Source organism: Stomoxys calcitrans, chromosome 1 (genome assembly GCF_963082655.1).
Source record: "Stomoxys calcitrans chromosome 1, idStoCalc2.1, whole genome shotgun sequence".
Classification (NCBI taxonomy): Eukaryota; Metazoa; Arthropoda; class Insecta; order Diptera; family Muscidae; genus Stomoxys; species Stomoxys calcitrans.
In genome coordinates, this window is record NC_081552.1 from 261144576 (window position 1) to 261162671 (window position 18096).

Consider the following 18096-nt stretch of genomic DNA (forward strand, 5'->3'; position numbering starts at 1 on the left):
GAAATGTTGATTTACTTCATTTGAATACAATATCTGCCAAAAGATTCATTATTCAAAAGTTGTTTAGTGAGGGTGCTGAAATTTGGAATTTCTTTGTCTTCTTGTTTTTCATTTAAGTTAAATTTATAACAAGGGTAATATTCCCACATAAAAAATATTTTCTAGCATGCCGTCTATTTTTTTTTCAATAAAGGCAAAATCATTAAAAAGATATTTGTACGCATTTTTTGTAACCATTTCAAAATTTTTAACCTTCTATTTACGTGACGATCCAAGTCGTATCATATGTCCATAGCCGTTCTCTCCAAAAAATTCTTAAGCTCATAGAACTCCTAATTTTCGCCCGATTTGGCTGAAATTGAGAAGAAAGAGTTGTATTAGACCTCTTGAGGCCCAGGTTAAAAACTGTCTAAATCGGACCATCTTATGATAATATGGTCGGCCACTTCCCCGATAAGACTTATTGACTCTATCAACATACATTTTGAAGTACTTTGTCAATAAGTAAAAGTCAAATACCATTAACAGGTAAAAACGCTTTCGGTTGGGTGTAGTAAATTTCAGTAAAGTCGGTAGATCGATAGTGTGGCAGTTTTTTTTCCAAATATGCGCCGAGTTTGACCATATTTGGTGTGGATCTCAATGAATTTGTACAAATCATTTGTATACCCACCACCATAGGATGGGGGTATACTATTCTAGTCATTCCGTTTGTAACACCTCGAAATATTGATCTGCGACCCCATCAAGTATATATATTATGGATCGTTTTGACGTTATTAGTCGATCTTGCCATGTCCGTCCGTCCGTCTGTCGAAATCACAATAGCGGTCGAAAGTGTAAAGCTAGCAACTTGAAATTTTGCACAGATACTTCTTATTGATGTAAGTTGTTGAGGATTGCAAATGGGCCATATCAGTTCCGATATGGCCCATATAAATCGATCCCCGGATTTGACTTCTTGGACCCTTAGCAGCCCAAATTTTCATCCAATTTGGCTGAAACTTGGAACAAAGACTTGAGTTTTGACTTCCAACATACATGCTTAGTATCATCCGAATCGGTCTATAAACGGATATAGACCCCTTACAAACCAATCCCCGAGTTTGACTTCTTCAGCCCTTAAAAGCCTAAAATTTTACCTGATTTGGCAGAAACTTGGCCAAACCCCTATTTCTGAAAATGGAAATTTCTGTAAATGTGCCTCAATATTTTTTTTACGCAGTAAAAATAAAAAATGTCAACCCCAAAATAGTTTGTGAAATAAGACCCCACGGTAAAATGAGAATATACCCCAAATATTACTTCCCTCCAATTTAATCTTATATACCCTCCACCATGGATCGCATTTGTCGAGTTCTATGCGCAGTATCTCTTTTTAGGCAAACAAAGAATAATGAATAAGGACTGTAATGCTATTGGAGCTATATCAAGTTATAGTCTGATTCGGACCAGAAATGAATTGAATGCAGAACATTGTGTAATATTTCAGTCCATTCGGATAAGAATTGCGCCTTGTAGGGGCTCAAGAAGCAAAATCAAGAGATCTGTTTATATGGGAGCTGTATGAAGCTATAGATCGATTCAGACCATATTACACACATATATTGAAGGCCATGGGAGAAGCCGTTGTACAATATTTGTGCTAAATCGGATGAGAATTGCTCTCTCTAGAGCCTCATGAAGTCATGATCCCGGTTCCGTTTATATGGTAGCTATTGTATATCAGGTTATGTACCGATTTGCGGTACATCATAGTTTTTGGAAGTCATATCAAAACACCTCACGCAAAATTTCAGTCAAATCGGACTAGAAATGCGCCCTCTAGAGGCTCAAGAAGTTAAGGCCCAAGATCGGTTTATATGGCAGCTATATCAAAACATGAACCAATTTGGCCTATTAACAATCTTAACGGACCTACACCTATAAGAAGTATTTGTACAAAATTGCAAGCGGCTAACTTTACTCCTTCAAAAGTTTGCGTGCTTTAGACAGACAGGCGTACGGACGGACTGATATGGCTAGTTCTACTTAAAATGTCACGACGATCAAGAATTTATATACTTTATGGGGTCTTAGACGCATATTTCGAGGTGTTGCAAATAGAATGACGAAATTAGTATACCCCCATCCTATGGTGGAGGGTATAACAATTTGGATTTACTTGAGGAAAAACTTAATTGGCTGTTGGAAAAAAGGCCACACAAGTTTGTTGTTCTTCCCCATATACCTGTTTGGGGCTTATTTTCGTTTTGGGCTTTGGGTGCAATTTCGTGGGGCCAAACTGCATACCGCCGAATATAAAGCCGCTCCAAATTTTCAATACAAAGTTATGGCGAAAATCATTACATTTTACAATTTTTGTTTGTTTCTCTTTCGAGACGAGCAACAGCGAGAGCCGTTACCGTTGTCTAGCGTTCGTTCATCTATACAATTTCCAACAGATGCACAGAATCATGTGTACCATGGAAGTAGTGTAGTTGTGACAGAAAAAAGTCTGTCATTAAAATTGTAAAATTTAATGATCTTCGCCCGAACAGATCCCGGCCGGGATTCAAACCTGCGCACACGGAGCAACAGCGAAAGCGTTCGAAGCCATCAATAGAACTTCCAACAGATGTACAGAATCATGTGTACCACGGAAGTAGTGAAATTGTCACAGAAAAAAAGTCCATCATTACACAAAAGCACATGCATTGGGAAAAAGTACAGCTAATAGACAGAGTTGTCGAGCGTGGTAAATGTGGTTGTTGTATCAAGAGGCGTTTTCGCAATTAATACGATTCAAATACAACATACCAACGAACGGCCCTTGGAGCCATCACACCTAATATGGTTGAGAAGTCTTCTAACCAAAGATGAAAGGCGTCCCATAGTGGCTCGTGTGTGTTGCTATCTCTGGCTTTCCTTTTCCATTTGCAAAGAAAATCTCCGGTCATTGAGCTCGTCTTGAAGGAGAAACAACCAAAAATTGTAAAATTTAATGATCTTCACCCTAACAGGCAAAAAAACTTGAAAATGAAAAAATTTTTCAGAGCCCGACCGGGATTCGAACCTAGGAACATGGAGCAACAGTAAGAGCCGTTGCCGTTGTCTAGCTTTCGATGGCATCAATACAACTTCCAACAGATGTACAGAATCATATGTACAACGGAAGTAGTGTAATTGTCACAGAAAAAAAGTCCATCATTACACAAAAGCACATGCATTGGGAAAAAGTACAGCTAATAGACAGAGTTGTCGAGCGTGGTAAATGTGGTTGTTGTATCATAGAGACGTTTTCGCAATTAATAAGATTCACATACAACAAACCAACGCACGGCCCTTGAAGCTATCATACCTAATATGGTTGAAAATTCTTCTAACTAAAGATGAAATGCGTCCCATAGTGGTTGGTGTGTGTTGCTATCTCTGGCTTTCCTTTTCCATTTGCAAAGAAAATCTCCGATAATTGAAAGAGATGCCGACAAAAATTGTAAAAATTTATTTTATTCAAACAAGTTCACGTAAATGTATGGCATTTCATCACATTGATTGAATATTAACGCATCCAAAAACAAGTGATTATTTTCACAATTGAGATGTTGGAATGTCCGGCTTACGCAAAATCATCTCAATCTTCTTTTAATCAATTGATTCTGCTTATTGAATGACTAATAAAAAAAAAATATGATATTGGAAAAATCCACCTTTGCATTGCTGTGGAATGATGTGATTCATTTTTTTTTTGTTTAACATTGATATGAAATTATGTGAAATTAGATCATTTGAGGTGTCAATAATAGGCCATATTAGATGTTTAAAGTTGTTTTGGCCACCAGAACTGAATTAGATGTTTTAGTCTATTTGGCAAGAAGATCACTGAAGGCACAAACATTGGTCGAGTGAGTGAGTGAGTTATACCACTGACTGTCACAAGCATTATGGTCAACTGCGTTTTAGATGTGGCTAAACGAGTTCTTCGACGTGTTAACAGCCATAGCAAACTATTCGCTTTAAAATTAGTTGGCATTTGAAATCAAAAAAAAAAAAAAAAAACACTAATAACTATAATTCTGAAAACACCCAAAATAGTGTAGATTTCGATTTGATTTATGAATTTAATATAACAATTTTATTTCGTTGTATCATATCTCATATGGACACGTGTACGATTTACCGAATTATCTTCAAACTACTAAAGAACGAAGCAAAAACAAATAAAGGTTGGTAGGTGAAAACGAATTAACCTTTTGATCAGAAATGGAAATTTAGTTCGGGCAAAAAATTCAAATTTGCCCACCAACATTCCAGTACGGAACAGGTGGCATACTTCTGACATACCAATGAGTGCTGTCTGATTCAAATTTTAGCCTAATGATCGCCTTTTTATAGCCGACTCAGAACGGAGGGCCGCAGGCGGTCACCCCTTTTTTTAAAAAACGTCGAAATATATGTTTCTGATATTCTCGCCAGGATTTGAGCCCAGGCGTTCATTGTCATAGACAGGCAAATTGTAGAAAGATGTCAAAGAGCCTAACACTACTAACTGTCCCAAATTTCGGCGACGTCGGGCAAATAAATTTGACTTTTATGGGCTTAAAACACTAAATCGAAAGATTGGTCTATATGGCAGCTATATTCAAATCTGAACCGATCTGAGTCAAATTGAAGAAGAATGTCGAAAGGCCTAACACAACTCACTGTCCCAAATTTCAGCAAAATCGGATCATAAATGTGGCTTTTATGCGCCTAAAACCCGAAATCGGCGGATCGGTCTATATGGCAGCTCTATCCAAATCTGGACCGATCTGGGCCAAATTGAGGATGGATGTCGACTGGCCTAGGATAACTCACTGTCCTAAATTTTGGCAAAATCGGACAATAAATGCGCCTTTTATGGGCCTACGAACTTAAATCGAGAGATCGGTCTATGTGGCAGCTATATCTAAATCTGCACCGATCTGGGCCAAATTGAAGAAGGATGTCGAAGGGTCTAACGCAACTCACTATCCCAAATTTCAGCAAAATCAGATAATAAATGTGGCTTTTATGGGCTTAAGACCGGTGGATCGTTCTAAATGGCTATATCAAGATATAGTCCGATATAGCCCATCTTCGAATTTAACCTGCTTGTGGACAAAAAAAGAATCGGTGCAAGGTTTCAGCTCAATATTTCTATTTTTGAAGACTGTAGCGTGATCTAAACAGACAGAAGTACAGACGGACGGACATGTCTAGATTGTTTTAGATGTTTATACTGATCAAGAATATCTATACTTTATAGGGTCAGAAATGGATATTTCGATGAGATCATTTTAAGTCGATCTAGCCATGTCCGTCCGTCTGTGCGTCCACCTGTCGAAAGCACGCTAACTTTCGAAGGAGCAAAGCTAGTCGCTTGAAATTTTGCACAAATACTTTTTATTGGTGTAGGTCGGTTGGTATTGTAAATGGGCCAAATCGGTCCATGTTTTGATATAGCTGCCATATAAATCGATCTTGGGTCTTGACTTTTTGAGCCTCTAGAGGGCGCAATTCTCATTCTATTTGGCAGAAATTTTGTACAACGGCTTCTCTCATGACCTTTAACATACGTATCAATAGCTTGATACAGCTCCCATATAAACCTATCTCCCGATTTTGTTTCTTGAGCCCCTACAAGGGGCAATTCTTATCCGAATGAAGTGAAATATTGCACAATGACTTCTACAATATTCAGTATCCAATTATGGTCCGAATCGGACTATAACTTGATATAGCTCCAATAGCATAACAGTTCTTATTCAAAATTCTTTATTTGTCTAAAAAGAGATACCACGCATAAACCGCTACAAATGCGATCCATGGTGGAGGGTATATAAGTTTCGGCCCGGCCGAACTTTGCACGCTGTTATTGGGTTGTCCAAAAAGTAATTGCGGATTTTTCATATAGTCGGCGTTGACAAATTTTTTCACAGCTTGTGACTCTGTAATTGCATTCTTTCTTCTGTCAGTTATCAGCTGTTACTTTTAGCTTGTTTTAGAAAAAAACGTGTAAAAAAGTATATTTGATTAAAGTTCATTCTAAGTTTTATTAAAAATGCATTTACATTCTTTAAAAAAATCCGCAATTACTTTTTGGGCAACCCAATACTTGCTTTCTCTCTTTTTTTGCTTGTTTTTCATTTACATATTGGTATAAGCTATTCAAATCTCATATTTATAATAGAATAAATTTAAATAAAATTTAAAATAAAAGTCAAATAATTTAATCTTTTATTCGCAACTTTTGTTTACAATGCGAAACACTTAATACCCCTTTATATGGTGGACCTTTTAGTAGTTGTCAATGATTTGTCTGCAATTGTTCCCATGAAATCATTGCATGACTAAATCCGGCATTAGAATTTGAATTTGCTAACACATGGAGATAAAAACAATCCTGAACTGTTTTCGTGTCGTTGAAGCAGAATGAAATCATGTCTTAATTCGGAGCACTATTCTGGTATTTCCTATCAGGCCGTCATAGTGTCAAAGTGATGCTCATTTGCTTAGTTGGATAGGTTCTTTGTTGTCTAAAAGAAGACATGGGACAATATACAAACCTACCAACAAAGTTGCAACGGGCAATGGACTGGAGTGATCTTGGCCAAATTAATGCCCCCCCCCCCATCCATGGCGTATACTAGCGATAATATGCAGTAGTGAGGTGAAAACGAAAGCGCTGCATAAAATTAGAATAAATCTTCCAGTTAGTCATGTGCACGAGATTCCAAAATAAATCACCACAGATCGGGTTTGGCGGTAATTTTGCGTCTTAGTCACAAACAGCCATTGTTCGCCAATTTAAGCATGGATCGTTATTTTTTTATGTGGTCACTTTGGATAAGCTGCCATAAACCAAACAATAAAATATGAATTTAAATGGCTTCATAAATGCATTCACACAAAACAGAGATAAAGTGACTTAAACCACTTAATGGTGGTAAATTACATTGACCGTTTGGACCATATTTGAGATAACCATTAGCAAAGCTTTGTTGAATTGACTATCTGCAGATCGATTCGCATATAAAATGGCTTGATATCAATTGTTTAAACATCTAAGCGAAAGGAGAAGATGGGCGAGCGTTTTACCATGATCTATTTCGATGGCTCTTCAAAACCAGTTGAATAAAAAACTGGTAGCAAATTTGGTTTATGTTAATGTGGGGTGTTAGGGAAAAATTTGCGGAAATTATGCATGACGACAATTTGGCGGCAAAGCAACGTTACAATGTCGATTTTTTATATTTTTGTTTTGGTCACCATGTGCACATTTGCAAGAAAAAAAAAATTACCCTGACATTCAAAACCAATAAACACCTAACTCGTGGAAGGTACAAATGAAACTTTAGGAATTTATCTGACAATTAGGTTTAGATTATGGACATTTTATCTGCGGCGAGTACACGGATAAAGCGCTTTATTCAAAGATCGCGTTTGAAAGTAAGGTATATTAAAAATACTCTATTCAATAACACAAAGCACTTTCCCAAATTTCGGCGAAATCAAACAATAAATGCGTCTTTTAGGGGCCCAAAACCTTTAATCGAGAGATCGGTCTATATGGCAGCTATATTTAAATCTGGACCGATCAGGGCCAAAATGAAGAAGGACGTCGAAGAGCCTAACTTAACTTACTGTCTCAAATTTCAGCGACATCGGATAATATATGCGCCTTTTATGGCCCCCACAACCAAAAACCGAGAGATCGGTCTATGTGGCAGCTATATTCAAATCTGGACCGATATGTGCCATATTGCAGAAGTATATCAATGGGCTTAACTTAACTCACTGTCCCAAATTTCAGCGACATCGGACAATAAATGCCCATTTTATGGGCCCAAAACCTTAAATCGAGAAATCGGTCAATATGGCACCTATATCCAAATCTGGACCGATCAAGGCCAAATCATCAAAATCGGATAATAAATGTGGCTTTTATGCGCCTAAGACCCCAAATCGGAGGATCGGTCTATATGGAAGCTATATCCAAATCTGGGCCGATCTGGGCCAAATTGACGAAGGATATCGAAAAGCCTAAAGGAATTTGGAATCTGGGCCAAAATGAAGAAGGTCGTCGAAGAGCCTAACTAAACTCACTGTCTCAAATTTCTGTGACAGCGGACAATAAATGCGCCTTTTATGGCCCCAAAACCTAAAAGCGAGAGATCGGTCAATGTGGCAGCTATATTCAAATCTGGACCGATCTGGGCCAAAATGAATAAGGACGTCGATGAACCAAACGAACCTCTCTGTCTCAAATTTCATCGACATCGGACAATAAATGCGCCTTTTATGGCCCCAAAACCTAAAAGCGAGAGATCGGTCAATGTGGCAGCTATATTCAAATATGGACCGATCTGTGCCATATTGCAAAAGTATGTCAAGGGGCTTAACTTAACTCACTGTCCCAAATTTCGGCGACATCGGACAATAAATGCACCTTTTATGGGCCCAAAACCTTAAATCGAGAGATCGGTCTATATGGCAGCTATATCCAAATCTGGGCCGATTTGGGCCAAATTAAGGAAGGATGTCGAAAGGCCCAACACAACTCACTATCCCAAATTTCAGCAAAATTGGATAATAAATGTGGCTTTTATGGGCCTAAGTATGTCAGGGGGCTTAACCTAGCTCACTGTTCCAAATTTTGGCAAAATTGGATTATAAATGTGGTTTTTATGGGCCTAAGATCCTAAATCGGAGGATCGGTCTATATGGCAGTTTTAACCAAATCTGGACCGATCTGGGCCAAATTAACGAAGGATGTCGAAGGGTGTAACACAACTCACTGTCCCAAGTTTCAGCAAAATCGGATAATAAATGTGGCTTTTATGGTTCTAAGACCCTAAATCAGCGGATCGCTCTATATGGCAGCTATATCCAAATCTGTACCGATCTGTGCCAAATTGAAGAAAGATATCGAAGGGCCTAAGACAACTCACTGTCCTAAATTTCAGCAAAATCGGATAGTAAATATGGTTTCTATGTGTCTAAGACCCCAAATCGGTGGATAGGTCTATATGGGGGCTATATCAAGATATAGCCCATCTTCAAACTTAACCTGCTTATGGACAAAAAAAAGAATCTGTGCAAAGTTTCAGCTCAATTTCTCTATTTTTAAAGACTGTTGCGTGATATCAGCAGACAGACAGACGGACGGACATGTCTACATCGTCTTAGATTTTTACGCTGATCAAGATTATATATACTTTATGGGGTCGGAAATGGATATTTCGATGTGTTGCAAACGGAATGACAAAATGAATATACCCCCATCCTTTGGTAGTGGGTATAAAAAAATTTGATATGTTGGGTGTATGCTTGGCAAAGTCAATTATGGAAGGTATACTAAATTCGCTCAGACCGGACTTGATTCATTTTTATTTGTTCTAACTCTGTAATTCAATCTAATGGCGATCATTAGTGAGATGGCTAACAATTGAATATAATCATCTACTGGCCATTTAGTTATATGGTTTGAAATAATTTAACAAACTCGTGAACAATGATCGCATTTATAATTATTCAATAAACCAAAACAAGTCTTCGACGCATGTGTAGGCTTTGGAGCAAACTAAAGACTCTTTTGGCATTTGTATATTAAATGGTCATTGTGTGATTCAATAACGGTTTCCAGTTTGAAGACAAGATTTCTTTATGTTTCGCTAAAATAATGCTCGAAATGCAGTACATAATGCGTTAAGTGTGCCATTAAAAGATGCAGGTAATCGATTGAAGACTTGTTTGCATATTTGGTGGGTTTTTCAGATTTTTGTGTTAGGTAATATTAGTTTCAAAAATATTTTTTTTTTTTTGGGAATCTATGACAATATGCCTTTATTAAGAAAATAGTTCTTTTTATACGCTGCAACATGGGATGGGGATATACTAATTGGGTTACTCCGTTTGTAACACATCGCACAGTGGGCCAAATGGCAAAAAAATTGGAAATAAGTCTACAACTTTTTATCTGTTGATTTTAGCCATACAAAATGTTCTAGACATTTGTAGAGGAGGACATAGGCTTTCAGAAAAGTGCTGTTGTTGGTCCATATCTTTAATACAGGGTGAGCTACAGGGTGTCAAAGTTGACCACTTTTGACTTCTCCAAGCTTCTGGGGGCCATAACTTTTGATCTACTCAACCGATTTACATGATTTAGGACTCTAGAGAAAGAGCTTGACAAGATCTAAAAAACTTATGCATAAAGTACCATGCCATCGTGTACTGTTAAGGAGTTATGAATTGTTTAATTTTAAAATATGAAAATTTGGCCTTGGTTTTTTTCAGTGTTTTTTTAATAACTCCGTCAATTTTAAAGCTATAAACTTCATACTTCACACAAATTATGCCAGCATATGTGTGCATAAAATACAAAAGGAATCACGTGAATATCTTTAGCGGTTTAAAAATGGCATCGTTTTCAATATGAAAAATATTTTTTTTGTCAAAAAATTGCAAAATTTTTCAAAAAAGATACTCCCATTTCCTTTAAGTTTTCGCAAACTTTGGCCATCAAAGCATTATCATTTCTTTCCATTTTCACAAAGTCGAGGTATTAAGAAAAGTTTTAAGTGCTAATTTGGCTAATTTCGATATCAAACAACACCGTTATCTTAAGACCAAAATGGCCAATTTTTTTACTAAACTTCAAAAGTTTCTCACTGGAAAAAAAGTTCCACGGGGATTTTTTCGCTTTTTTTGAACTTAAATGAAAGCTTAAAATGTTCCCAACATTTTAAGGTATGTCTCGCCATATCCTAGCCATAAATGAGATCGTAGCGATCAAAATACTGAAAAAAGTCAATTTTCAAGTAGTGCTATATTCATTGCTAAAAAACAAGTATTACGTCACATTTTATTGCAAAGATGTTAAATAAACTTTTATTTGGTAACACTTCTTCTACAAAACACAAAAAGAATCATGGAAATATCTCTATTCTATTCCATTTTATGGAACCGGCAATAAAAAAGTCAATTTTTCAAAAAAGTCGAATTTCCCAAATTTTGTTTTTGTTGTCCTAATTGCACATGACACACTATAGCCATATTTACGCAACATACCTTATCGTAAAGGAAATTTTCATACCTTTCCAACGATGTATAAAACATTTCTCAACTCGGATTCTATCTACTCTAAAATTCATTTACACTTCATTAAACTCTATATAAAAATGTCTATTTGTGAAATGGAACCTTATATGGGGCCTACACTAAAACATTGATAGATTTGCCCAGGGTTTACAATACAAATGTGTTAGAATAAAAAAAGGTCTCCTGCCAAAGTTTAAAAAAATTGGAATAAAAATATGTGTTTTAGAGCGAAAACACTTCGCATCGGCGTGCGTTTATATGTATATTAGCTACTCCCAAAATAAAAAAGCATTTTAGTTTTGTATTATTTGATTTTATTCTCTACCAAATAATCTAAGGTATCAAAATTTAAAAGCTCTTTAATTTGAATGGCATCGGGATCGTCCTTATCTATATCGTCACATATTTTTGGTAGCCATTTAGTTCTGATGCTGTATAGTACCGGATCAGACGATAACAATAAATATTGAAGTAAATCATAATTTTGGTTAAATTTGGTGCTCTTTCGGGTATTGAAAAGCCGGAACTGTTTAACATCTCTATTACGGGATTCCTGAGCTTCTTCTGTAAGTTCTCCTAACGGAAGTATGTTGTATTCCACAATTTCCTTGCCATGATGTAAGACTTTATGTACTGTCGGTGTTAAAGCTTTCCACGAATATAAATCAGATAAAATGTTTTTTGTGTCATTACTATAAGCTTCAAATTTGGTTGAATTTATCATCTTTTTGCTATTGATTACAGCCAAAATCACTTTGAATCGTCTTAGCAAGTGTTCATCAAGACCGGTTATTTTAGATGTCGATACGGGGTCCTCAAAAAACCGCCTTGCCGAGTTGCCATCATTTGTGCTTCCGTATCCGTAAAGAGGTTTATCTATTATAAGTCCCTTTTGTTTAAACTCCAACTGGATTCGATTCTTCTCTTCCTGCCTCATTTTGTGAAGATCTTGGTTGTTTCTAGCAGAGACATCGCGGTTTCCAGGGCTAGTCCGATATTTAAGGTCATACGATAAATGCAAACAATACTCCATGAATCGAATTCTACAGTGCAGGGGCGAAATACCGAAATTGAGCGCATTTTCGTTTACTAAATTTTCATCAGACTTGTCCTCGAATTGCCCATTCTTCTTGCCACAAATATTGCATCTCCAATTGGACATAACGCCAGTTAATGCGTTTGCCACCTTTCCATCGATCATAGTGAGTTGTAGTTGAAACGAAACTTTTATATTTCTTCCCAATTGGTTTATAACAATCATGGGTAATGCAGCAATTTCTTCCTTTATTTCGTTCACCAAAGATCGTGTTGTGTTCCGGTCTTCCTTTGTATACTCAAACCGAATTGGGCGACATAAATATTTTGACCCAGGTGTTCTATTTATCCATATATCTTGAAATGCATTTTCTTTCGATGATGAAGATTGGTCCTTGTACAATCTCATTCTCAATGGTACTAATGATGCCATGAAAATTGATGCGAAGTTGGTATCTATTTCTGTTTGTTGCTTATATTCGGAAAATCCAGATGATCCATCACAACCCCATTTGCTGATCAAAACCACTTCGGAATTATTACATGTGTTCAACTGTTCTTCAGTAAAATTAGAAATAATTCTAACAGCTGTATTTTCAACAAGATCAGCAAGTTTCACTCTTGCTTTTAATTCGTCCACGTATATATTTGATGGCACCATTTTCGTCCTGGTGTTGTACAATTTATGTTTTGAGGGTAAACAACCCCATCCTTTTTCACGAAGAGCCTTCCTCATTGTTGAGTATTTGTTTCTTGAGAGGCCTAGGTTCAAAATCAGGGCCAGTGCATCTTCCTCCGTGAATTCTGTAGTCGATTTTGGAGTTGGAATACTTTCTACCATTCTCTTTACCCTTTTCGGAGATGCTAATGGTAAAACATCGACAATTCGTCCAACATTTTTTGGTTGTGTTTTTAACAATGCTGTTTTGAACGTATCTTTTATTAAATTTGGCGGATGTGCCGCCAATAGTTCCTCTTGTTTTTTCTTTTTGGTTTTCTCCGTAACTTCGTCGTATGCTTTGCTAGGCCGGCCGGGAATCAGCGGTTTAATTTCAATAAGTAGATCCGATTTCAGCCACTTCTCATACATTTTGAAAAACTTGATTTTTGCGAATGAACATTCTGGCAACCTTCTCTCAAATGATTTGTAGAATTTTTCAAGTTTGTCTAAAGCGTCTTTATTTAGCCTTATTCCATATATGTGGTCCAAAGTGTAAACAAGTTCCTTAAATGACTCCGTGTATGATTTGGAATCATTTTTGATGTCCCATACAATTTTCGAAAGAGTGGAATACTTCAGTATGACTTCCATAACTTATAAATGTCCTTTACGCCTCTACAAAATATAATGAAGAAAATTTGGATTTTGTTCAAATATTTATGCAATATATTCACAATTAATGACCCATTTCAGGTATCAGACGCAATCGTAAAAAGGGGTCCAAAGTGCCTCTTTTTACTTACTCTTCTATAATTATTTACCTGGACTCGAATTTGGTTAAAAAAAATGACAATGAATTTTTTATGGGTAGGTTTTTTCACATTCATTGATACGGTGGATTTCCTGGGAATTCGACATAGCGAAACAGGTAACATTTGTCTGCATCAAATCTTAACACAAATATATATATATATGCAGGTATATTTCTAGGTTACTTTTTATTCAAAAATCATCAGCTTACATTAAAAATAGATGTAGGTACTATACAAACGCACGCCGATGCGAAGTGTTTTCGCTCTAAAACACATATTTTTATTCCAATTTTTTTAAACTTTGGCAGGAGACCTTTTTTTATTCTAACACATTTGTATTGTAAACCCTGGGCAAATCTATCAATGTTTTAGTGTAGGCCCCATATAAGGTTCCATTTCACAAATAGACATTTTTATATAGAGTTTAATGAAGTGTAAATGAATTTTAGAGTAGATAGAATCCGAGTTGAGAAATGTTTTATACATCGTTGGAAAGGTATGAAAATTTCCTTTACGATAAGGTATGTTGCGTAAATATGGCTATAGTGTGTCATGTGCAATTAGGACAACAAAAACAAAATTTGGGAAATTCGACTTTTTTGAAAAATTGACTTTTTTATTGCCGGTTCCATAAAATGGAATAGAATAGAGATATTTCCATGATTCTTTTTGTGTTTTGTAGAAGAAGTGTTACCAAATAAAAGTTTATTTAACATCTTTGCAATAAAATGTGACGTAATACTTGTTTTTTAGCAATGAATATAGCACTACTTGAAAATTGACTTTTTTCAGTATTTTGATCGCTACGATCTCATTTATGGCTAGGATATGGCGAGACATACCTTAAAATGTTGGGAACATTTTAAGCTTTCATTTAAGTTCAAAAAAAGCGAAAAAATCCCCGTGGAACTTTTTTTCCAGTGAGAAACTTTTGAAGTTTAGTAAAAAAATTGGCCATTTTGGTCTTAAGATAACGGTGTTGTTTGATATCGAAATTAGCCAAATTAGCACTTAAAACTTTTCTTAATACCTCGACTTTGTGAAAATGGAAAGAAATGATAATGCTTTGATGGCCAAAGTTTGCGAAAACTTAAAGGAAATGGGAGTATCTTTTTTGAAAAATTTTGCAATTTTTTGACAAAAAAAATATTTTTCATATTGAAAACGATGCCATTTTTAAACCGCTAAAGATATTCACGTGATTCCTTTTGTATTTTATGCACACATATGCTGGCATAATTTGTGTGAAGTATGAAGTTTATAGCTTTAAAATTGACGGAGTTATTAAAAAAACACTGAAAAAAACCAAGGCCAAATTTTCATATTTTAAAATTAAACAATTCATAACTCCTTAACAGTACACGATGGCATGGTACTTTATGCATAAGTTTTTTAGATCTTGTCAAGCTCTTTCTCTAGAGTCCTAAATCATGTAAATCGGTTGAGTAGATCAAAAGTTATGGCCCCCAGAAGCTTGGAGAAGTCAAAAGTGGTCAACTTTGACACCCTGTAGCTCACCCTGTATTAAAGATATGGACCAACAACAGCACTTTTCTGAAAGCCTATGTCCTCCTCTACAAATGTCTAGAACATTTTGTATGGCTAAAATCAACAGATAAAAAGTTGTAGACTTATTTCCAATTTTTTTGCCATTTGGCCCACTGTGCATCGAAATATTGATATGAGATGCAGAAAGTAGTGGAGGCCAACGTAGCGCAGAGGTTAGCATGTCCGCCTATGACGCTGAACGCCTGGGTTCGAATCCTGGCGAAACCATCAGAAAAAATTTGAGTGGTGGTTTTCCCCTCCTAATGCTGGCAACATTTGTGAGATACTATGCCATGTAAAACTTCTCTCCACTTCTCTCTCGGCTTTTAAAAGAAGGCCCCTTATCATTGAGCTTAATCTTGAATCGGACTGTACTCATTGATATGTGAGAAGTTTCTCCCTGTCCCTTACCGGAATGTTCATTGGCAAAATTTGCAATTTGCAAGACTCCTCTAGAGAGCGCAAATGACGCCACAGAACGTGTCAAAATCGATCCCTAGTGGAGGGTATATACACGCAAATAAGTAATTCGTTTGACACAAACGAAATTTTCGCCAACTAAGCTCCTTTTCTGAAAAACGTTGGACTTTATTCACGGTAGAAGTAAATGTTTTTGCGATAAGTTCTTTGTGACAAATATAAAGTTTTTTTTAGCCTGGCAATAACTTTAAGTCTTAATGCATAAAACATGCTACTCGGGGTCTCAACGCTAACTCACGAAGGAGTAAAGCTAGTCGCTTGAAATTTTGCACAAATACTTCTTATTAGTGTAGGTCGGTTGGTATTGTAAATGGACCATATCGGTCCATGTTTTGATATAGCTGCCATATACACCGATCTTGGGTCTTGTCTTCTTGAGTCTCTAGAGGGCGCAATTCTTATCCGATTTGACTGAAATTTTGTACGTACTATTTGGTTATGATATGCAATAACTGTGCCAAGTATGGTTCAAATCGGTCCATAACCTGATATAGCTGCCATATGAACCGATCTGGGATCTTGACTTCTTGAGCCTCTAGAGATCGCAATTACTATCCGATTTGCCTGAAACTTTGTGCGACGGATCCTCTCATGACCATCAACATACGTGTTTATTATGGTCTGAATAGGTCTATAGCCTGATACAGCTCCCATATAAATCTATCCCTCTATTTTACTTCTTGAGCCCCAAAGGGCGCAATTCTTATTCGAATTGGCTGACATTTTACACAGGTCTCCAACATATAATTTAGTTGTGGTCCAAACCGGACCATATCTTGATATCGCTCTAATAGCAGAGCAAATCTTTTTTTATATCCCTTTTTGCCTAAGAAGAGATGCCGGGAAAAGAACTCGACAAATGCGATCCATGGTGGAGGGTATATAAGATTCGGCCCGGCCGAACTTGTTCTTTATATAATAATTTATTTAATGTCAAACGTTTAAAATTGATTGTGCATATTGAAAAGGATGCCAAGTTCAATTTAATATTGTAACATAATTCAAACTCAATTTTTTACGAATTACAAGCATATCTCAGTTTATTTGAAATTATTTCGATGTTATGATACACAATTTTATTAAAAGCCTTCCTTTATTATGGTTTTGGTTGGATATTTTTTTTATGGCCTAAATGTTACCAAACAACGTATGTGCTTTAGAAATTCTTGTACCTGGCAGCCATTTGTGTGTTGCTCTAATGATTTTTATTTTTGGACATACCAACATTTTTTACCAAAACTTTAAAATTTGTCACTTTCCGAGTTTAACAACCGCACTCGTCCAAGCTACTCAATATATCTATACCAGTGACGACCGCACAGTTGCAATTATTTGCAAGCCTATGGATCTGCTTGGAATTATTTTCATGTGTGCAAACAAAGTAATGGGCAACAGAGTGAGTATTTTTGTCAACCGCACAAAATGAAAACGTGTGAAACTCTCTTTAAGTATTTATACCCTACACCACCACTGTGGTACAGGGTATTATAGATTTGTGCATTTCTTTGCAACGCTAAGAAGGAGAAGAGCTAGACCCATTGATAAGTATACCGATCGACTCAGAATCACTTTCTGATTCGATTTAGCCATGTCCGTCTGTCCGTCTGTGAGTCCATGTATTCTTGTAATCAAAGTGCAGGTCATATTTGTTGTCCAATCATCACGAAATTTTGCTCATATCACTTTTTTGGCCCAAGGACGAACGCTATTGATTTTGATTAAAATCGGTTTAGATTTAGATATAGCTCCCATATATATGTATCGCCCGATTTGCACTTAAATAGCCGTAGTAGGGACAATATTCAACCGATGTGCACAAAATTTGGCACGGATTTGCACATTTGCAAAATTTCACCAAAATCGGTTCAGATTTAGATATGGCTCCCATATATAGCATCGCCCGATTTGCACTTAAATGGCCGCAGTAGCTAACATTTTTAACCGATCTACACAAAACTTGGCACAGACTGTTCAGTTACTGATCTTAACATATCTGCAAATTTTCATCAAAATCGGTTCAGATTAAGATATAGCTTTCATATATATATCGCCCGATTTGCACTTAAATTGCCGTAGTAGCTACAATTTGCAACCGATCTGCACAACACTTGGCACGGATTGTTCCGCTTCTGATCTTAACATATCTGCTAGATTTCATCAAAATCGGTTCAGATTTGGATATAGCTCCAATATATATGTATCGCACGATTTACACTTATAAGGCTGTAATAAATACAATTTGTAACCGATCTGCGCAAAATTTGGCACGGATTGTTTTGCTACTGATCCTAACATATGTGCGAGATTTCATTAAAATCGGTTCAGATTTGGATGTAGCACCCATACATATTTATCGCCCGACAACAATTTTCAAATGATCTGTTTAATAGTCGGTTCAGCGTTAGATATAGCTCTCATATACATATATATTTTTAAATTGCCCGAATTTAGGTAGGT